The 21364-nt window shown below is 40.8% G+C and overlaps 1 protein-coding gene and 1 long non-coding RNA gene across 8 annotated transcripts in view; one reads left to right on the forward strand and one right to left on the reverse strand.

Moving 5' to 3' along the window:
- CCDC85A (coiled-coil domain containing 85A) overlaps positions 1–21364 on the forward strand; it is a 202282-nt gene that overhangs the window by 108287 nt on the left and 72631 nt on the right. The window lies entirely within an intron of this gene.
- LOC123384466 lies at positions 5009–9606 on the reverse strand. Its single transcript, XR_006595582.1, has 3 exons — positions 8982–9606; positions 8164–8257; positions 5009–5424 (listed from the first exon to the last, which is right to left on the reverse strand). It is a non-coding gene; the product is annotated as an uncharacterized LOC123384466 (long non-coding RNA).

The raw sequence follows: 21364 nt of genomic DNA on the forward strand, positions 1-21364 counted from the left end.
GAATTGGTTTTCTTCTCTGTGGGTACTGCTCAGTTTAGATTTTGTTATTAGTCAGAACAGGCCTGGCTCCTTACTTTAGGGAGTATTTCTTTTTCTCCACAGGTATGGCCCTTCTGTGGCCTTAACTGAATGCTGAGTCATTAGGTGAGGTTCCTCTGCCCTGGCCATAGCAGGGCTCCGCTGTCTTTTAGCACAGGCCAGCATCTGGAAACTTTGCTCATGTTTCAACCTGGCAACAACTACTCTCTTCTAGTCCTGACACTGCCTTACTCCACACTTAAACAACCCAGTGGTGAGTCAAGGATGATGAGAGACCTCTAAACTTCTGGGTAATACCCTAGGAAGCACCTTCCTCCCCAGTTCCCAGCCCCACAAAGTCCAGTTACCTGAGTGGCCACAAGCTCCGATCTCCATCTCCTCAGCTCAGGCATACAGTGCTTTGCTTGGATTCTGCCTCCCTATGCCAATTCCAGAAAGTTTTCCCAGGTATAAAGCCAGGGCAAACGTGAGCTCACCTTGCGGCCTACCCTTCTCTCAGAGACTACTTTTTTCCATTTTCGGTTGTCTTAGTCTGGAAACAATTGCCAGTATTCCATCTAACATTTTAGTTTATGCCAGGAGGACAACTCCAGTTCCAATGTATTCTGTCATAACTAGAAGTAGACGGAACATTCCCTGTGGAAAGCATGTTAGAGTTCTATGACTGATTCTCTGTCATCCTACATTCCTCTTCTACCAGATATATGATGAGCTCAACTTTCGGACCCAGTAGTTATGTGGCTCTTCTTGGATCCAACCCTATTATTTCTCCTTTTATTTCTCCTTTTCTTGCCTTTTCAAATTCTTTCATTTTTTATTGTTTGCCTGGTTTTATTAAAAGGGATATTGTAGCATGTAGCATACAGTGTTGTGTGCATATAAATGTGGAATACTTTTGGGAGTGTGAAGTTTTCTTCCCAATTTGGAGCAGGACTTTAAGCCTCTTAAGTTCCTTTCTATTATCTTCTGGTTTTCTCTTTTACCCACAGAACTTGCGTGAATCATAGCAGGGATTCACTGTGGAAGCTTTAAGCCCCTATCTCCTTGTAGCCCTTCTTGGAGACTCCGTTACAGAGCCTGGTGTCAGCCTCAGTTATGAATACAGTGTCTTTGGGGATGATTGACACCTCACACCTGGGAGAGGGCACTAATGCCATGGTAATTATTCATTGTGGAGGCATGGAGTGGACTGAGGGAGATTGAAGTCTTTATATTAGTGTGATGGATAGTTTTATATCTGGTCACAATATCAGTGTTTTTATTTGGAGCAAGCTCATCATGACTCACCAGGGTTATCTTCATTCACCACCTTTCCATACTTAAAATTGCCTTTGTTTTTTTTTCTCCCTTTTGGTACCAAAATAATCAGATGCTTATATATTTCCCAAAGCAGAAAATCAGGAATGAATTATAATGAAAATCACTGCTAGTTTTTAAGCTCTTTTTATAAACACAAACTAGTTTAATGTTTTTGACTGACACTTTTCAATAAGTAAATAATGAAATTATTACGAAGTAAGTTAGAATTAGTTATGTCTGTCTGCATATTTTAGCCTCAGTGTTTTAATTAGGTACTTTTGAAGTATTACACATAATTATGTTTACTTCTAATTTGGCATGAAAATGACATTTTCAGAAGTTTAGTGGCATATTGCAGAACACGCCGGTAGAGAAACACATTTCATCTCCTGGGGCTCTGTTTCTGCTTCCCCCTACCATCATTAAAGTAAAATAAATATATATATGTGTATATATGGAATATATATATATATATGTATTCTATATATGTATATATACACATATATATTTAAGACAAATCTGGTTGTGCCTAATTGTAGATCCTAAAACCAGAGCACCACAATTAACACCATTTTCCTAGTCAGTGAACCTTGCAAATTGTAGTTTAGTGTCTGCACTAATAGTTCAAGTGACTTGTGGGGGGCCATTGCTCTTTGTGGTGGAAAAGTGATCATTATGTCTAATGGTCTGTGTGCCAAGAGCCTTGTGCCCATATATGGTGACCTTTTAGTTGCTGAAAGTTTCACTAACATAGCATTAAGTGTGTCAGTAGTAAGTAGAGATGGTATAAGAGTATCACTGGGAAGACATTGAGGCCTGGGATATAGAGCTGGGTTCCTGGGTATAGGCTGCCCAAACTGTAATTAGCATATCGAATGAAGTATGTTTATTCGTAAGTCAGCAGTCACCAGAACCCATGATTTCTGAATATCGGCTGAATTCAGTTTCAGATTATCACTCTCTGTCTTCTTTTACAAATGTATTTTTTCATGTATTCATTCTACCTATATTTATCAGTCACTACTGAATATTCACTATGCCAGACACTGAGGATATACACCTGACAAATAAATTGCTAAGCAAAATCGATAATACAACATAGTATAAATATTCTGATATAGTTGTGTAAGGCCTGGGAGAAGCACTTAACCCAGACTGAAAAGGGAGCTCATAGAAGGCCTGTGAGCTGAGCCCTGTAAGATAAGTAGGATTTAGCTGGGCAAGAGGAGGTGATCTGGATGGTAGAAAGGCATTCTGAGCAGAGGGAGCATCCTGAGAGAACATGGCATGTTTGGGAAACAACGTAGTTTGGGATGCTCGGAGTATAAAGTCCTAAACGGGTAAAGGTGACAGTCCGGGACAGTGGGAGGTGGGTCTGGGTGTAAGCACACACCAGACCCTGAAGAACCCTCCTCTGGCATCTCTGCCATTTCCTTCCCACTGCTCGTTTGTTTACATGCTCTGTAAAGAGCTTGTGGTAAACTTCAGCTCTGTTGTGTGAATTGTCACGAATTCTCAAGTAGCGAAGTTTAACAATTTTATTTTTGAAGGGATAAGCTTAAAGGTGACCATGACATTCTTTTTAGTCCTATAAGAACATGCTAGTGGTAAAATATAATCTCTTTGTCAGGTGCTTTCTGTATTAATATTTCATATTTCAACTATAGATCAAGTTGAAGAACTTATTTTGTAGCAGGTTATCAGTGAGACCTTATTCCAGAGGAGTCGGGGGTAGTGATTGAACTGGTTCTCAGCCAGACCCTCATTCCCGGCTGTTATCTGGCTCTGAGTTACTCTCTTGTCTGCTCTGCTTTGCATTTCTGTGGGTCACGTCCTTCTATAGTACCCCTCTCTTGCTCTTGTATCAGTGCTGACATTTCAGTTGTAGTAAGTTCTTAATCTCTGTCTATAATCACTCAAACATCAGTGTTAGATTTAATCCATTATCTTTCTGTCATTCTAGCTATTTTGGTTCTTAATTATTAACTATATAATCCATGTTAATGCTAACATGACATCTCTTTTCTTTCTGGTTTTGCGGGGAGGGGTCCTATGAAAATCCATCTTTTGTGGTGGGTGGAAAGAAAAGCTTTTTGTCATTTCCTGTGTTTATGATTAAATATGCATGACTCTTTGCCTCTCAGCTATGCTATGGCAAATGAGGTCAAATGAATTATATTTGCATTCACGGTGCAATTTTGCTGTATAATGCTTCCAGACTTACTTAGCTCTGGGTTGAACTAGTAACATGTCACTGAAGGTGACCAATTTAACTGTCAAGAAGATAAACAGAAGATGTAAATAGTGTAGATAATTTTCATGTGATTATGGTATATAATTATGTAATTATCTTCTGGTGTAGAGATCATGACTTTTAACTATCATTGTTAGTGTTTCAAATTCTTATCACCGGTATCTTTATCTTGAACCTAGTGAAGGTCTCTTAAAAACACTACATTTAGCATTTTATTCTATATATTTGTTTGAAATTTGTTTGCAAGTTGTTTTCTTTGAAATACTAGTTCTTGGGGCACCTGGGTGGCTCAGTCAGTTAAGTGTACAACCTCAGCTCAGGTCATGATCTCATGGCTTGTGAGTTTGAGCCCTGCATTGGGCTCTGTGCTGACAGCTCTGAGCCTGGCGCCTGCTTAGAATTCTGTGTCTCCCTCTTTTTCTCTGTCCCTCCCCCACTTGTGCTCCCTCTCTCTCTCAAAAAAGAAATAAACATTAAAAACATACTAGTTCTTAGGGATATTAATTGTAGTGGTAAGAAAAAAAAAGGTTCTGCTGTCAAGTAAGTATGGAAAATCTTGGGTTAGACAAAGTTAATCAGGCTTCTTTACTATCATTCTTTTGGAGCCTTTAATATGCTAATGTGCATTGTGAATTTCCAAGGCGAAAAAGGAAATAACATGGAGTGTTTCCTAGATTCTTTTGATCATGTCTTTCTTTTTGAGGGGATAATTGTTAGAACTAATGTTGTGGGTTGTATAGTAGTCATTATTAGCACAACTGATGATAAATTGGGAAATTCTTGTCTTGAAATTTTAAATGTATTGCTTTCTTAGAGACAAATTTGGTAAGTACAATAAAATAGAAAATTAAAAAATCTTGATGTCTTAATCTTGAGTTTGAGCCTGAGTAGAGGCTCAACAACAACAAAATATGCATATTGTGGATACTCATTTATTCCTGTATTAGTCATTCAGCAAGTTCTGAGAGAGTCCTTCACTCTGAAGCATGGTGCTAGGCACATAATAGTGAACAACAGGGCATTAATGGATGGGGTAGAGATATAAGGGGCTGAATACATCCATGATAATGAAAACAGCAGGTGGTAAGTGCTGTGAAGAGACAATGACTGTGAGAGGTAATAATAGGTGGGGCTGTTCTGGCTAGTGTTGTCACAGAAGGCCTCTCTGAGTAGATGATGTTAGGCTGAAACTTCAAGGATGAAAAGACGATATTCCCTTGAAAATCTGGGAGAAGATCAGAGGACCAATAGGTACAGTGGCCCTTAAGTGGAGACGAATATTTGAAGCGCCTTCAGAGGCCAATGTGGTTGGAGGTTTGCAGACTAATAGTTGCGTTGCATGAAATGAGGTTGGAAATGTAGATGGAACGTGTCAGACCATGCAGACTGAGTTCCCTCTTTAGCTTTTATTCAAAGCAAAAAGGGAAACCTTTGCAGGGTTTTAAGAAGAGGGGTGACATAACCGGATTTGCATGTTGGAAGCCAACGCTGATTCCTGAACACAGAATTGTAGGGGAAGGAGCAGAAGCATAGAGGCCAGTTGGAGGCTGGTGCAGGTCCAGGTGAGAGATGGCAAAAGCTAGCGTGGACTGTGGTGATGCTTATGGAGAGGGCAAGGATTAGGCAGATTGAGGCCATGTTTCAGTAAAACCAGTGCCTCAGTAATAACGGTTACTGTTGCAGCAAAGACACATTTTTGCGTTGCGGTGTAATTCTAAACTTGAGAAAGGATCAACCTTCTTTTTTTCTCATTTCCCTCTAGTCTAAACCTTGCCATTTTGCCCTTCAGATGGAGTAGATCCTTCTATTTTCCACAACTCCATCGTAGTCCCCTGAGAAGAAAAGTTGATGTGAATAACCTGTTGGATTTAAGGTAGGATGAGGAAATAGGAAACTGTTCTGGCCTGCTTGTGTCGTTGTAGGCCACATGACCCCACCTCAAGCCTAGGCAAAAAATAAAAATACTTCATGTGACCCATTCCGTGTTACCAGGTGCACATTTGGTGCACAGTTTCCTTAGATATGCCATTTATGCATCTGTTTTCCAAAGAAAGCTGTGGAGGCACTGACATAGAAGACAGGATATAGGCATTGAGTATTTTGGTTCCTGGCTAGATATTCTCCCATCCTATTGTGGCTAACATTGATGAAATTGTCTATAAAAAGAAGCTAAAAATGAGGTAGTGTGCAAGTCTATAAAGGTGTATCTTTCCCCAGATTTTTAAAAAAGAACGGATAACCCTATGAACCCAGTTGATAGCCCAGTGGGAGGGGAGGAGTGCAGAACAGAACAGCACTGCAGCCTTTTGGTGTCATGGCACACATAGAAAATGTGTATTTGTGGAGCACAGTGGAGTGAGTGGCCCAGGTCACCCCTAGCTGGAGAAGACCAGAGTCAGAACTTAGCCCCCTTGGGCACTGGACAGCTGCTCCAGTGGGGGAGGGGAATAATATCTGTGGTGTGTCAGTGACCCATTTGCTGCCCACCAGGTGCACCAGTTGGAATGTGCTAGTCTGGAGGATTCTATGAAGAGAAAAGCTAAGGGTATACCAGAGATGGAACTTTAAAATTAGTTTCCCAGGTCATGGTGTTTTTTGTTGTTGTTGTTGTTGTTGTTTGTTTGTTTTGTTTTTTATTCTGTAGGCCTAGTTATAGCCAGTGGCATCCAGTCCCTGACACGTCACCTCAATCTGGGAGTTGCCTCATGGAATTAATTGCTCATCCCAATGAGGTAACTATTCAAAATTCAGGATTCACATCTTTTTGTTTTCCCTCTGCCCAGTCACTTGCTATATAATCATGCAGGGACTGACTGATGATGACAGATAAAACACATACCTAAGCATCTTCCATATGTGGAGATTTATATATGAATGGGTGATAATGTGTCCACATTGCTGGGCAGGAGGAGAGAACGTCTGAAAAACCCCACGGTTAAGACCCTAAGTCCAACATAAGACTTGTTTCAAAGAGAGTTTGAGCTGTGAGGAAATATATGGTGGTTCCTAAGGCAGTACCTCCAATTGCTAGGTACTGGAATACCCAGGAGGGGTTGGTGGGGTTTGGGGAAGTGATAATTACAGGAATTTGGCAGTCATGAGGACTAAACACAGCAGAGCAGGAACCTGAGTCATTGAATCATGTGCATTATCTGTTGTGACTGTAGGATTCAAAACATCATATTTATGGTGTCCAGACTGCTGAAGGAGTGTGTCAGATACTAGTTGCTAAGTTTGTTTTTCCTACCCACGCTTTTAAAAATTTATCAGTTTTCTCTTTTTTTCTTTTGGTGGTTGTTGAATGAAACAGATACCTCCCTAAACGCCACTGCCCCCAAACAAACAAACAAACAAACAAAAAACAAAAAAACCTCATAGCCTCTAAAAAAGTCAATTGATAAGCATAATTATTAAATTAGCTTTTCTCTTATACTTATTTTTAAGATTTACTTCTGATCTTTATTCTGAACTGTTTTCCCTTTCGTGTAATGAGACCTAAAACCAAGGGTTCCCTTTGTGTTTGTTAAACTGTGATTTTCCAAGATGGGTTGGTTTTTTTACAAAGTGCCAGATCTTACTCATGGGCAGTAACATAAGCATAACTGATGAATAGCGCACTGAAGCTTTGCACTCTCTGTGGTGAAGAAACGCAGCCTCCATGTGGTTAAAGGCAAGGAAGTTGACCTCCTTCTAAAGGAAGCTGCTGGAGTCCACCCTAAGGGCCCTCACTGAGCTGGTGATCTGTGTGTTTGCCAAGTACCTGGCTCCAATAAAGAGAAGTGAGCCCTCTCTCTGGGAGTGAGGAATTCTGCTGCCCCTCACTCTTATTCCAAATCATTTCTGTCTAGATGAAGAAGATGGTGTCTGTGTAGTAACTTGTTCCCATGAGCGTTCGCATCATTATGTAATGGCAGGGGACTCTTTGAGGGATAGAATAAGAAGGAGGTGCGTGGGGGAATCTCCCACACCATACTAGCTTTTAGATTCGGACAAAGGCCTGGTAGAGGGTGGGGTGCAAAGCTGCCGGTGTCACTGCCCAGGTGCTGTGGATTTCTGTGTCAGGATTCTGCAAATCTGACGGTGTATTCTACTACTTTCTAATTAAGTCTGTAAAGTGTTGACATCTTTCTTATCGATAAGGAAGCGGAGGCAGGCAGCCTGAAAAATGAAAAAGAAGTCAATTTCTAAAATGTGTAACCTACAAGCGGCAATTTTCCTTTCCTCTATGTGAAAATAACATCAGGAACTTTTAGCACACCGTCAGGATCTCATGGGTATTGTTTTCATTGCCTCTCTTTATTCTCCTCCTCAATATTTCCCACTTACTTGAAACTTCTAAACACGTGTCTGACAACCAGATGTGCCACCTTGGCTACCATAACAGCACCTGTGTAAAAGGTCTATCCCGAGGAGTCATTAATAGTTTAGAAAAAGATTTATTTTTGCTGAACTGTGCCAGGATGTTATGAAATTATAACCTACCTACTGAGAACTCTCTGGAATACAGTTGTCTGCTTCCCTTTTTCCATAAACAGCAAATGTAAATGAGAAAAAGAGATACTGAAACATACCTAAGCCTGTTGAAGGAGAAGGCGGTTCAAGATCGCCAGGCACTGAATGTTACTATATGGAGGCATTCAGGTAGTCTCCACCCGGTGCTTGTTCCTAAAGCAAGAGGGCGGTTCTGGATTAGGGAAGGGATATTAGGTGATTTTTACTTTGAATGAACATTAAGCAGTCACTATACTGAATGCTTTTATTCAAGCTTATGGCTGCTTTTGTAAAATAATCCTAAGAGTACTTGGATTGTATATCTTGGGGATGAGTGAGGAAACAGTTTACTTTGGAAGAGAATTTTCCATTTTCCTTGGGAAGGAATGAATGCTATCTAATAATGGAAAGAGGAAAGAGTTAGCAATTTAAACAATTTACATAACAAATTAATAGCACAATAATTATCCATTTGCTTATCTAAAATGGGACAGAAATGCCTACTTTTTTTTTCATGGAAGATCATTTCATTGCATATTCTAAAATAGAATAATACCGTACAGAAAAGTAGTAAAAATGAAATAAGACTTTTGAAAACATATTAATACATAAAATATTTATTACAGAGTCTCAGTAGTGTTTGCATTTAATCATTTTTATTGTATATCAGGGGTTAGTCACTTCATTCTGAATTCTGAAAAATGAACAGATGTTTTGCAAGCACTGCTTTTCCTAGAGTGCACTCTCTCTGGGATTTACGGAGGAAATACTTATTTGTTGAGAGGTGGGGGCCTGGGTCTGGAAGCGCATTACAAATGCTTCCCACAGTGGTACTAAAATGATCAAGGGAAGTGAGGAGCCCGCCAGACGAGGTTGCTTCATTGAACTGGATTCTTACCTGCATGTTAAGTGGAGTGTGGATGCGTTGGAGAAACTTACTCAGGACAACAGACAGGCAATGCTTCTCTTCTGTCTCTGTGCTTAGAAAACCATGTTCTTCTCTTAGGTCTTGTGGACACCAGCCTTTGTATTAGCCTGTTTCCCATTTGTGACCTCTGTCTGACGTAGGTATGTTTTTGTCTCCAAAGCATGTATTCAAGTTGTTCAAGTTTTGGGGCCAAGAGTTGGGGCATTTGTGATGTAGCTACTTAACAAACAAGAGTTCATTGACTGAATGATGATATATTTAGAGTGGAATCACAGTGGAGGGCCATGGAAAGTGGCTCCTGATGGGTAGGCTTTTTGTGTTAGGCAGTGACGTCCCAAAGGACGAGGGTATGGCCTATACTCAGTCCATTTCAATAGCAGAAACTGGTTAGAAAAATCTGTGTTCACTAAATCCAGGTGAGTGTCAGAGCTTGCTGCTTGAGATAATTTGGTGGCCTTGGGTGATGGTGCTCAAAACTGGATCCTGAGCTACTTTAAGCATCAGCCACTTGGCCAAATTGGGATGCACTCGGCAGATGGTTAGCTGGAGCATGGCACCAACCACTGGAAGTGTTTAGGGCTGTGTAATAAAAAAAAGGGGGGGGGCTGTGAAATGGTAATACCTTCCAGCCTGTTCCATATTTGAGACTTTGTGATGTACTGTCAACCCCATACTCCTCTCTAGGAAAGGTTTGAGCTGTGATTCTCCAGCTGTGGCATTGCACACAGACTGCAGAAGAGATTTACAGGGTCATGCCCCAGGTACCAGAACCATCTTGCAGAACCATGGAACCTTCCTGAGGTTGATGTTATGTTGAGAAAAGATGATTCCTTGTTTATGGATGCAGTAGCTGAATTGCATCTTGTGCTGAGGAGATATTTACTGGTAATTTGAAGCTGACTGAGTTGCACCAAACTGATACCCAATGCTCTGAGTTACATACAGAGGTAATTGCAGAAGTGAGGGTTCTGGTGTGTGAATAAGTTCTAGAAAGACACCCCCCTGGCCTGGGGGGCCTCATGGAATTTCAGATCTAAAAGAAACCTAAATGCATGAGAGCTGTCATTTCGACCACATGATAGGCTGCATTATGGAGAAAAAGTGATTTTTGGTCTGCATTTAGTTAAAGGAGAATATTAATACTTTCAGTAAGTATTTTTTTAATGTTTATTTTTGAGAGAGAGAGAGAGAGAGAATGAGTGGAGAAAGGGCAGAGAGAGAGGAAGACACAGAATCTGAAGCAGACTCCAGGCTCTGAGCTGTCAGCACAGAGCCCCACGTGGGGCTTGAACTTGTGAACCGCAAGATCATGACCTGAGCCAAAGTTGATGCTTAACGACTGAGCCACCCAGGAGCACTGTTTTCAGTATTTAGATTGAATTCTGTTTTGGAGCTCAGCTGAATTTTCCTTAATTCAGAAATCTTAAGGAAAATTGATTCAATATATATGATATCGTGCATTCTCTGAGGATGTGAAGAGTTGGTGGAAAATGTTTTAAGGCTACCATCCCTTTTCCAGTTTGAGATTTTCTTCAACTCTTTCTGAAACAACTTGAGTCCAGAGATCATTTGAATGGTCTATGGTGACATCACTACCCTAGATTTGAGGACAGTTGGAAAATAGGAGAGACTACTAATTTAACTGGGAACAAAGCTTTGCAAGGTTGGACATTTGGGATCTTACTAGCAGAGTGTTTAAACACATACAATAAGTTCTACTTATTTTTTTTTGGAATTTGAAATGCTGTGATTTTATTAACTAGCCAAATTGCAAAGGTTTGGCTAAGAGCGACCTGGGAGGGTCTGTAACGGAGTGTGTCCAGAACAGCTGGGGAGAGGCTAAGGACTGGATCACAGGTTCAGATTCTTTCTCAATTCTGGCATTCTCATTACCTTTTTTGGAAGCACAGAGTAGCAAATCCAGTCACATTGTAGCAAACACCAGGCTTAGGCATGCATGAGCGTGGAGGGTCAGAATAAAGCTTTCCACACCTATAGTTCTCATGCATTATTTATGCTTGTACCTCTGCTCTTACTCCTCTTAGAACTGCACTCAGTTTGAAAGAGTAAAGGGTACACAGGAAATCCTCAACTCTTGGCCTAGTGCACTTAGCGAATATCACCTGCCAATTTGCTAACTGTGATAACTGCAGCAGTAGTCTTTGGTATCTTATTTTCAGGGCATCTTTAATGGGAGGAGAGGATATAAGGAGGCTATTAGCCTTGGCAGTGCTAAGTTTAGAGTGCTATCAGTGATCCACGGCACACATGCCCCCTGCTGATTTCTTCCTTGATTAGCCTTTTCTAATGTTCTTGCCTGAGAGCGCCTGAGCTGCAGTGGAGAATTAAAATTCATAATCTCTGCTTGGTATCCCAAGGCTGCACTCTTTTCTGGAGCGCAAAGACGTCTTTTGTTTTCTAGCTTTGCCACTGGAAACAAATTTCCTGGCAATTTGGCTGATGGTTGGATGAGCAGCGTGAACAGGAGAAAAAAAAATCCTAGCAATGGAGGGTGGTCAGTTACAGTCTGTCTGACCCAGAAGATGAGGCTCCAGCTGCCTTGCAGATTAGAAAGGACAATAGCCAGTCCTACCTGCCCTGAATCAGGAACCTATAGACTTTGGATGCTGCTTTTACTGAAATAATAAAAAGTTCTACACTAAAAATATTTTCCACTCAAAATAATACTTGCATGAAATCTTTCAGAGGCAAATCGAATTACTGAGTGGTCACTAAATGTGCTATGTAGGTGTGTTGAATGTGTTTGAGTGTGTGTGCACACGTGAGAGTGCAAAGTTCTGTTTAAGGATGAACTTGTGGCAGTACACTTTCTCGGAGTATGACTGTCCTCCTACTTGAGACAGAATCACCTAGAGTACTGGTTAAAATCCTTTCTTTGGCCACATCTTCCCACATCAGAATTTCTTAAGACTAGAGTCTGGGAATCTCCATCCATTCCTGCCACCCATGATTCTGATACACAGGGGATAGATATCTGGCTAAATAATCGTTTTGTGGACAATAGGTGATTAACATTGTTAGGGTCAGGCGTAAGGCAAGGTTGTGGGCGGGTAAGGAGCATGCATGCAGAGGGGCAGGAGGAACATAGGTTGGGGCGAGACCTGAGGTCCCAAAAGGCCATGACGTAGGGTATTTCTCCCCATTTTCCCCGGCGATGGCAGAAATTGTCCAGATCGGTTAAGATTTGGTATTGTAAAGACCCCTCGGGTGGCCATTGAGAATCATTATCTAATTTGTACTGAGGCCAGACTACAGTGCAAAGGCGGATGAGTGGGTTATGACAAAGTTCGCCTTGTAAGCCCAGGAGCTGGAAGTTTTTTAACAGACATGGGGGGGGGGGGGGCGGGTAAGAGATCGAGGCGGTTTAGACTCGTTACTCCCCATTGGCGTGGCAGGGCGAGGCGTCCCTCGCGCTGCAATAAGGGGCCTATTGGCGTGTGGGCCTTGCGGTGTGGGGAGGAAAGGAGACTGACTTGTGAGAAGTCTCTCATGGGTATCAGCCGTAATTGGAGGAGGGAAGGAGGGGTCTGTCCTACTACCGGCTTCTGTAGGCGCTTGGGAGTAGGGTGGTTGGCGTCTGGCTTGGCGAGGAGGGAGCTCAGCCAAGGGAAGCGAGCTACTACCTCTCCCCGGGTTTTGGCACCACATGTTAGGGTCAGGTGTAAGGCAGGGTAAAGATAGGAGTCAGAGGCTAAAAAATTTTAGCAGTCAATTTTAGCTTTATTTGGGAACTAAGGTCTTGGGTGAGGTTCCGTGACTCAGGGGGAGAGAGAGAGAGAGGGAGGAGGAGAGTCAGGGAAGTCACCCCCAGGTGTGGTGGGGTGGGGTTTTTAAGCTGCAAGGGTTCCGCGTTTAGGTCCAGGTGGGCCTTTTTGCGTCAGGTCGTGCTGTTGCTAGCTGATTGGTTGACCTCCAATTCCTTCTGGCACGCTACTCGGGGCTTTGGGGTTGCGCTGGCAAGATGGCCGTCCCCTCTACTGTGGTTCCAAGGACATCCTAACAAGCACCAGGTGAATAGGAAGTGAGAAAGGGAAAGGTCATTGGAGATGGTGGTCGAGGTGTTGAGAAACTTTACAGACAGTGTGGAATCTGAATTTTTCTAGGTGCTGAAACACAAGATGGCTCTTTTATGCATAAAGAAGGGCTCACACGAAAGGTAGAATTTAAAAGAAAGTAAATAGCTCTCCTTCAGAATGAAGGCTTTGCTTCACCTAGGGCAGGAGAAGAAGATACTTGGATAGATAAGATGAGGCAACATATAAGGAGGGGCTACCAAGAGAAATTGACTGCTGTTGAGGTGGTGGGCCAGAAGGAGACAGGGTTGTAAAACCACTGAGAGTAACACATGATACTTCGGCCCATAGAGATTTCCTTCCTCTTTCCCACCTATCAGAAAATAAAAAAGGTGTGGCCTCCGGAAGTTTGGGCCAGAGAAACTAACCACTTGATCACAGGAGGAAAATAGTCTGGGAGAAATACATTTGGTTTTGTACATTTGCTTAGTACAGAGAGATCTGGACAGAGATTAAGGTATTTAGATACCATCTTTCCAATACAAAGACATCTTTGTTTCTACTGTTCTCTGGTGTAAACCTAATCTTAGAGTAATACCATAATTTGGCCATAAAGCTCGTTTTTACAAATATGTGTGAGATTCACAGTGTGTGTGTGCATCAGGTTTATCCGTGTCTGTTAGGTCAGCTCCCCTAAGCCCTCCTCTTCCCCATTCTCTGTAGCCAGCCCAGTTCTGAGAACTAAGAACAGAATTTTGTAAATTGCATTTCCATCCTTTTCCTCTCATTTGATGCTCCTATGAACCCTGTGAGGTAAGTGAAACAAACAGGCTTTGTTAGAGCATTTGAGCTGAGAACCCCAGCTGGGGAGAAGTTCAGCCATGTGCTCCCTGTCAAGCATAGCTAAGATGGGAGGAGTCAGGCCAGGCTTCCAGATTCCTAGGCCAGGGCTTTTCCTCTTCACACTCCATGCCTCCTTTGGGTGGATTGCTGATTTCTATCCTGGAACTCCAGGAGTATTCTGTCCTTGACACAAGTGGAAAGCCTGTAGACTGCTAGAAACAATGGCAGTTGGGTTCCCAGTCAGAGATTTCTCACAAAATTCAGAGCTTCAACATTGTTTGGACTTTTGTCATAGGATTAGGTCCATCAAAAAAATAATAATAATTATAGGAAATATTGAACACTTAAACTTTTTTTAATCACCTTATACATATTGACTTATTTAATCCTTATATTAACCTTATGAAGTAAGAACTATTTCTGTCCTCATTTTGGAGATAAACAGAAGTCCAGAAGTGATAAGTAACACAGAAGATAGCACAGGGCTCAGGGAAGGTGAAGAAAAACCAAGAAGTTTGTTTAGGGCTGTCTAGGATGGAATAAAATATTACTAATGTGAACTCTCACTGGGCCTTCATTCTCTTGTGTGACTCTGAAGCGTATGGTCTGTCTTCTGAGAGGCTGATTGTAGTATCTAACTCATAGGACAGGCTGATGATTGCAAAGTGGGTGAATTTTAGTGGGCTTAGAGATTTTTGATTGAATCTTTTTCTGATAATTGCACTGTCAAAGAAATGTTTCTTTTCATATGCTGTGTGTGTATACACATACATATATATATACATATATATATACTATATATCTACATATACTATATATCTACATATACTATATATCTACACATATACTATATATATATACATATACATATATATGTGTATGTATATATAGTAATTTCCACATATGAGGCATTTTGGGCATATATAGGATTCTAAATCACAGATCCCAAAAAGCTTACAACATTTTTTTTTTTAATGTACATGTTGTAGGGCTAAAAATAGGGAAAGAGATTTAAACTTTCCAGGGAATAATTTCTTCCCCATTTAAAATAAAATTTCAATCATTTGGAAGTGATATTACTACTCAATATCTTATTAGTAAAATTGATTTTCCTCATTTCTATTTCATCGTATCTTAGTTCTTTTGTTTTTTTTCTCCAGATCTAGCTCAAACCAGTGAAACATTTTGCTGGTTTGTTTTCTTAAACAATCAATTGGCTAACTGGAAGCCCGCTTCTATGTGCTGTCTTGCAGTCCGTGAGCATAGTGATACAAAGGTGGTTTGAAACCTGGCACTCACCATCAAGGAAGGTAAAGCATAGATGGGAATGCAGATCTCTCACGTTCAGTATCTTCCTCCTTCACCCCTCGTGTGGACTCTGTCCTCAGATCATTCAGTGCTCCAAATATTTTTCTCTTCCTTCTCATCAGCTACTTACAGAATTATACTGTCCTCTTAAGTATTGCACTAGTTTCTTAACTTGTAGTATCCTTAGCCTGCAATCTGGTCTAGTCTTCTTCCATTTATTACTCTTCAGTGGCTCTCCATTGCCCTGGCCAAAGGACCTGATAAAGAGAGGCAGGGATTCTTCATCTTCTGGCCTCTGCCCATATTGCTGGCCTCTCTGCCACTTCCTGGCACTGCTTTTGCTCCCTTGTGTCTCTGCCATTGCTCTCTCATCACAGTACAGGGCCCTTGACCTTTGTCTGTGTGCTGCCACTGTGAAGTCATCTCTGGTCTCCTCAACACAGAAACGTTTGCATCTCATCGCATTGTAATTCTTTACTTGTCTATTCCCTGTGCTAGACTCAGAGTAAACTGCCTCAGGCCTAAGGTTACATCATCTCTATACCCTGTATCCCCCACACCCTGGCACGAAGTAAGTAATCATAATGTAATGTTTAGATGAAAGCATGCACATGATTTTTGCGGTTAAGCTAAAAATAGTTCAAAAGACACAATACGAGACTACAGGAACCCAGAGGGCATCAGTTGTTTTCCTCTCTGTTGCACCCTCAATTCTTGGTTCGAGACCTGACATAGAGTACAGGCTTAATCAGTATTTGTTGCATGAAGACAAGAAGGAAGGTCAGCAAGGACTTCTACAAGTAGGGAAGAGCTCAATTTGATCCCTGACCCCGGAAGATTAAGTAGGGCTTTTTTTTGAAGGGTAGCAAGCAGTAAAGGCATTCTAAGGGTGGTAATGGCTTTAAGCAAAAAAATTTGGGAAAATACTGAGTTTGTCTTTATAGGAACTGAGCTATTATTTTTCCCCTCTGAATGATTGATGTGTTCATAGTGCAGATGAGAAACCACCATGAGCTTTTTTTTTTTTTGGGGGGGGGGGGGCTAATGGAAGAAAATTCTATCCACAAAAATTTTGAACTGTCTTTGTCAAATGCAAAGAGCAATTATTTGGTAAGTGTAAAGTATGGTTTACACTGTTCTGTTCTGGCATCATTAATGGATAAGCAATCTGTTTGTTGATATGAGTCTCTCCTAATGAAGGTTGCTTAGAAGCTAACAATCTGCAAGGACATTTTGGGGAACTGACATTATTAAGAGTTGAGGAAGTTCATCCTATCAAGTAAAGCCAGGGGAAGCTGTGAAAGAGATAAAGATTGGAACACAAAGAGGAAAGCATGGATGCTAGATCTCTGTCTCCTGGTGGTTTTCATCAAATGAAATCGGTTACACAAGTTATTTCAATTAAGTAGCAGTTGTGATGGTTCCTTGCATTGCTATGAACTGGGCTGTTGTAGGTGCATTCTCATTAGGAAATAGGCATGTTATGGGGAATCCTATCCCATTTCATGACCAGTGCATTGATAGCAAGAGTCACCTTTGATTCTGCAGTTTTAATTGAAGATAGCACCTTTTTTGGGGGGCTTTTTAGACTTCAGAAGAATGCATAAAACTGATTTTTCAAACACATAATGTTTTTGAAACACTATCATGCTCAACACTAAACAATGGCACTGAGATGGGCTCTGAGATGAATTTTAAATCTGAGGAATAGGATACGCAAGCAAGCTTGACTTCTGTGCAGTGGCATCGCTGATTTCCTCTAGGACTGGTGCATTTATACAAGAGTTCACCAGGCCACATAGACTTAATTATGAGGTGAAAGAGCACTTGCGATTTTATTTGCATCTGTGCTGGTAGCACAATAGGAAATTCAAATTATGGGAAGAACTGTCGGGATGACCGTAATAACGTTGTGATGAAAATGAAACTCAGAAATGTTAAAATAGCAAGTGTACAAACAAAAAATAAAAAAATTCACCTGATTCTCACTCCCAAGTTTTACCCATGGGAGGATCTAGGAATCTATGAAATTGAAACACATCTCAAACACTTTAAAGAAAATATCTAACTTCAATTTAGCTTTTAAAAAAATGTTTATTTATTTTGAGAGAGAGAGAGAATACAAGGGAGGGACAGACAGGGAGGGAGAGAGAGAATCCCAAGCAGGCTCCGTGCTGTCAGCACAAGGCCCGACCCAAGGTTCAATCTCATGAACCATGAGATGATGATCCGAGCAGAGATCAAAAGCTGGATGCTTAACTGACTGAGCCACACAGGCGCCCCAGTTAAGCTTCCTTTAAAAATGTTTAAAATTGTTTTTAAATGTTTGTTTTCACAATCCATGGAAGATTACCTTCAGGATTATTTAGAAAATAAAAAAGAGGGGCGCCTGGGTGGCTCAGGTCACGATCTCGCGGTCCGTGAGTTCGAGCCCCGCATCGGGCTCTGTGATGACAGCTCAGAGCCTGGAGCCTGTTTCAGATTCTGTGTCTCCCTCTCTCTGACCCTCCCCTGTTCATGCTCTCTCTCTGTCTCAAGATAAATAAACGTTAAAAAAAAATAAAGTAATAATGGTTGTCATGAATATTTAGTACATAATGCTACTGACATATTATCACTTTAAGGAATGGAAATGAATACATAGGTTTTTTTAGTAATGGCTAACATTTACTGAACAGTTACAATTTAGTAGATAGTATTTTCAGTGTTTCACAGGTATTAACTTACTGATTTTCCAACAAGTTTGTGAAGTAGATATTATCCCCATTTTATTGAAGCACAGAGATGTCAAGTAACCTGCCTTAGGTCACACAGCTGGTAAGTAGTGGAGTTGGGATTTGAACTTGGGTAGTCTCTATTCCCGTGTTTAATTCACATATCGTTAAAAGAGTTGTCAAAGAATTGACCAATACTGGCTGCAACAAAACATCTTCTCTCATGTACTTACTTTTTTATTTTAATTCCAGTATAGTTAACATAGTGTTAAATTAGTGTCAGGTGTACAATATAATGATTCTATATCAGCCGTTCAATATTACTCAGTGCTCATCAAACTAAGTGTACTCTCAATCTTCTTCACCTATTTCACCTACCCCCCTGCCCCAGCTCTCCTCTGGTAATCACTTATTTGTTTTCTAGAGTTAAGTCTGTTTTTTGGTTTGCCTCTTTTTTTCTCTTTGTTCATTTGGTTTATTTCTTAAATCCCCCTTAAGGGTGAAATCATATGGTATTTGTCTTTCTCTGACATTTCACTTAATACTCTACTCCCTAGATCTATCCATGTTGTTGCAAATGGCAAGATTTCATTCTTTTTATGGCTGAGTAATATTCCATTGTATGTATATATCACATCCTCTTTATTCATCAATCTATCAATGGACACTTGGCTGCTTCCATAATATAGCTATTGTAAATGATGCCATAATGATATTGTAATTGGTATTTTTGTATTCTTCGGGTGGATAGCCAGTAGTAGAATTATTGGATCATATAGCATTTCTATTTTTAACTTTTTGAGGAACCTCCATACTGTTGTCCATAGTGGCTGCACCAGTTTGCATTCCTATCAACAGTGCACGAGGGTTCTTTTTTCTCAACACCCTTGCCAACACTTGTTTCTTGGTTGCTGTGCTTTTAAACACTAACTATACTGCTCTGTGTTTGCAGTTGAGAGCATAATCTCTGTAGTACACAACCTCTACTTCCAGATTTATTCAAAAACCAAGGGCACAGCCAGTAGATAATGACTCCAAAAGATTCTGTAATATCAGTATCTGTCTCAAAGTGAGCAAGATCAAGCTTGTTAAGGTTTTTAAAGGAGGAGACCATTAGACTCAAGTACCTCTGATGCCTTGGTCAGTTACAGAAGTGAACCAAAACCTAAATCAGAGTCAATACAGCTGAATATAAGAAAGCAAAACTCAAGAACAGCTGTTTACAAACAGCCAACTGGAATTGGCCAAATAAAGCAACTGCTTAAGCAATCAAATAATTGCTTTGCTTTGCTTCCACATCTTCACTATAAAAACCTTACTCCTAGTTCCTGTTGGTGGAGCTCTCCTAACCACTTTTGGTTTGATGCTGCCTGATTTCGGTTGATGTTTGCGCAAATAAACTTTTCAAAATTTTAATTTGCCTCAGTTTTACCTTTTATCAGGCTGCAACAATGACTTAAGTTTCATTACCTGCAGAATTCAGCAAGGTGTATCTCAGCATTCACTGATCAAAGTCATGGTGTTGGTTTTAATTGATTGGCTGGCTTATATGCTTAAAATTCAATATTGATATTTACAAGCAGGCACATTGGCTGATTAATTGCTGAATTTAATTCAGCATAGAGTACTTCTGATTCTGTAATCAGCATTTCTGATCTAATCATCAAGTACTCTTGTTTCCCAGATAATGACATTAGGTACCAAAAATGACAATTTGAAGATTGCATTTTTCAATTGAAGTATAACGTTTTTCCAAAAAGAAACTTCCTCCTGTCTCTTGCTCTTTTTCTCTTTTCACTTTCTTCACAAAAATTGTATTAAATGCTTGCCAGGTGCCAGAGCTATACAAAATGTTATGGTTGCAACAATGATCGTGAACAGGAGGACTGTAGCCTCTCCCATGTACTGTAAGTGAGGTTTACAGAACAACAAGAAGGTACATCTTCCTAAACAGCAATTGTTCAGTTGGGTTGAAAATGTTATATGGAAATCTTTGGGGCGCCTGAGTGGCTCATTCAGTTAAGCGTCCGACTTTGGCTCAGGTCATGATCTCACGGTTCACGAGTTCTAGCCCCGCGTGGGGTTCTGGGCTGACAGCTCAGAGCCTGGAGCCCGCTTCAGATTCTGTGTCTCCCTCTGTCTGCCCCTCCGCTGCTTGCACTCTGTTTCTCGCATTGTCTCAAAAATAAACAAATATTAAAAAATAATTAAAAAGAAAATGTTATATAGAAATCTTCAAAGTTTAACTCTTTATGCAACCACTTATACAATCCTACTTCCAGTTTAATCAGAAACATTGTGGTGCTATAAGTTTAAGTTAATAAAAGATATGAATTAGAAATGATTTCTTTATGTTTATTCACCCCTGCCGTGGCCTTAGCTTGTGCTACTCTCACAAAACATCATAGACTGGGTGGCTTAACAGCATCCCTCTATTTCTCACAGTTCTGGAAACTGGAAATCTAGAATGAGCATGCTCACATGATCGTGTTTTGGGGAGGGCCCTCTTTCTGGTTGGCATATCCTTACATGATGGAGGGAGAGGGAGATGATCTCATGTTTTTTTTCTTATAAGGGTACTAATCCCATTCATGAGGGCTCCACCCTCATGACGTAATTGCCACTCAAAGGCTCTGCCTCCAGATACCATCCCTTCGAGGGATAGGGCTTCACCATAGGGATTTGAGGGAACATGAACATTCAACCCATAGCATGAGCCATGCATACATTTCTAGCTGGAGATCTGCCAGAGATACTGAAATTTTAAGTAAGCATGTTTGCCACTTGGTTAGGCAAAGATATTTATTGAATGTCTACTATGTGTCAGGCTCAGGCCCAGTGCTGGGTTAGGGTAGTGAGCAAAGTTTAACTCCTGTCTTTCTGGACAAGATGTTACATATACAGTGGGATACTGTGAGACTTAATGAGATTATTGCCCAAAGAAGGTTGTATTTTTCCTTTCCTAACTGTTCTTATGTTAGGGAGGCATTTTGCCTAGCTCAGGTTAATGGAAAATTCAGGAGTGGTTTTGCTAGATTCAAAATGTATGCAATTCTTTTAATAATTTAGATTTTTAAGCTGGAGATAAGGTTAAGCATTTAAACAAAAATAGTTCAGCTGTAGCCTAAACTGAAGAAATCTAGGGGATTATCTTTATAATTTACTTCTTGCACTTTGTAGAAGAAATTGGAGTCTTTTTTTGTTATCATTTTAATTTTTTAAAATGTTTGAGAGACAGAGAGAGAGAGGGATAGAGCATGAGCAGGGTAGGGGCAGAGAGAGAGGGAGACAAAATCCAAAGCAGGCTCCAGGTTCTGAGCCATGAGCACGGAGCCCAGTGTGGGTCTGGAACTTGTGAACTGTGAGATCATGACCTGAGCTAAAGTCAGATGGTCAACTGACTGAGCCACCCCGTGCCCCAAAACTGGAGTCTGTATAAATAAATACTATATCA

This window comes from Felis catus, chromosome A3 (assembly GCF_018350175.1).
Source record: "Felis catus isolate Fca126 chromosome A3, F.catus_Fca126_mat1.0, whole genome shotgun sequence".
Lineage (NCBI taxonomy): Eukaryota > Metazoa > Chordata > Mammalia > Carnivora > Felidae > Felis > Felis catus.